Source organism: Globicephala melas, unplaced genomic scaffold (assembly GCF_963455315.2).
Source record: "Globicephala melas unplaced genomic scaffold, mGloMel1.2 SCAFFOLD_470, whole genome shotgun sequence".
NCBI classification, from domain to species: domain Eukaryota; kingdom Metazoa; phylum Chordata; class Mammalia; order Artiodactyla; family Delphinidae; genus Globicephala; species Globicephala melas.
This window is the reverse complement of record NW_027207638.1, coordinates 162818-164791: the sequence shown is the minus strand read 5'-3', so window position 1 is coordinate 164791 and position 1974 is coordinate 162818. Positions and strand designations below refer to the sequence as shown.

At 40.0% G+C, this 1974-nt stretch overlaps 1 non-coding gene across 1 annotated transcript; it reads left to right on the top strand.

The window, feature by feature from the left end:
- The first annotated feature begins 1052 nt into the window (after window positions 1-1052).
- LOC115849353 (U1 spliceosomal RNA) lies at window positions 1053-1216 on the top strand. The gene has a single exon (XR_004037980.1). It is a non-coding gene; the product is annotated as a U1 spliceosomal RNA (small nuclear RNA).
- Window positions 1217-1974: the final 758 nt, after the last annotated feature.

Sequence of the window (1974 nt, the reverse complement as noted above, 5' to 3'; positions counted from 1 at the left end):
CACAACTACTGAGCCTGTGCTCCAGAGCCCACGAGCCACAACTCCTGAAGCCTGGGCGCCTAGAGCCTGTGCTCTGCAACACGAGAAGCCACCGCAATGAGAAGCCCGCACGCCGCAACTAAGAGTAGCCCCCGCTTACCGCAACTAGAGAAAGCCCGCGCACAGCAACAAAGACCCAACGCAACCCAAAATAAATAAATTTTTAAAAAAATGTTGAGCTTCCCTGGTGGTGCAGTGGTTGAGAGTCCGCCTGTCGATGCAGGGCACACGGGTACGTGCCCCAGTCCGGGAAGATCCCACATGCCGCGGAGCGGCTGGACCCGTGAGCCATGGCCGCTGAGCCTGCGCATCCGGAGCCTGTGCTCCGCAATGGGAGAGGCCACAACAGTGAGAGGCCCGCGTACTGCAAAAAAAAAAAAGAAAAAAAAATGTTGGTAAGGGTGTGGAAAACAGTATGGAGCTTTCTCAAAAAAATAAAAAGAGAACTACAATATCACCCAGCAAGTCCACTCTTGGGTATATATCCAAAAAATGAAAACACTAATTTGAAAAGACATATGCATCCCAATGTTCATAGCAGCATTATTTATAATTGCCAAGATATAGAAGCAACCTAAGTGTCCATCAACAATGAATGGATAAAGAAGATGTGGTATATATATACAATGGAATACTACTTAGCCATAAAAAGAATGAAATTTTGCCTTTTGCAGCAACATGGATCAACTTAGAGGATATTATGCTTAGTGAAATAAGTCAGACAGAGAAAGACAAATACTGTACGATATCACTTATATGTAGAACCTAAAATATAAAACAAACTAGTGAGTATAACCAAAAAGAAACAGACTCACAGATACAGAGAACAAACTAGTGGTTACCAGTAGGGAGAAGGAAGTGGGAAGGGGAAAAATAAGCGTAGGGGATTAAGAGGTACAAACTACTATGTATAAAATAAATAGGCTACAAGGATATACTGTACAACGCAGGAATATAGCCAATATTTTAGAATAACTATAAATGAAGTATAACCTTTAAAAATTGTGAATCACAGACTTACCTGGCAGGGGAGATAGCATGATCACGAAGGTGGTTTTCCCAGGGTAAGGCTTATCTATTGCACTCTGGATGTGCTGACCCCTGCGATTTCCCCAAATGTGGGAAACTCGACTGCATAATTTGTGGTAGTGGGGGATGGCACTCGTGTTTTCCCCTGGTCTTTGTAGGTTTTGAAAAACAGACGTCTGGGACTTCCCTGGTGGTCCAGTGGTTAAGACTCTGCGCTTCCACTGCAGAGGTCACGGGTTCCATCTTTGGTCCGGTAACTAAGATGCCACATGCCGTGTGGCATGGCCAAAAACAAAAAACAAAAAAAACCCGTGAATCACTGCACTGTATACCTGAAACTTAAATGAAATCAACTGTATTTACATACATACAAAAAATTTTAAAATAATTATTGATGGGTTTGCATTTAGTACTATTTTGTTCATTGTTTCCTGCTGTTTTGTAGTTCCTCTGTTTCTTTTTTCTTCTCTCACTCACTTGCTTTGTGATTTGATGATTTTCTGTAGTAGTATGCTTAGATTCTTATCCCTTTATCTTTTGTGTATCTACTATAGGTTTTTGCTTTGTGGTTACTGTGAAGCTTACCTGTAACAAGTTATAATGGTCTATTCTACATTGATAACAACTTAAGTTTGAACACATTCTAAAGCTCTAGATTTTTACTCTCCCCTACACCTATGTTGTTTTTGAAGTCACAATTTGCATCTTTTTATCCTGTGTATCCCTTAACAAATTATTGTAGTTATAGTTATTTTTTACCACTTTTGTCTTTTAACCTTCATACTAGCTTTACAAGTGATTAACCACCACCTTTATAACAGATTATCCTGAATTTTACTATATATTTACTTTTACCAGTGAGATTTATACTTTCATGTTTTCCTATTACAGATCTTCCTTGACTTA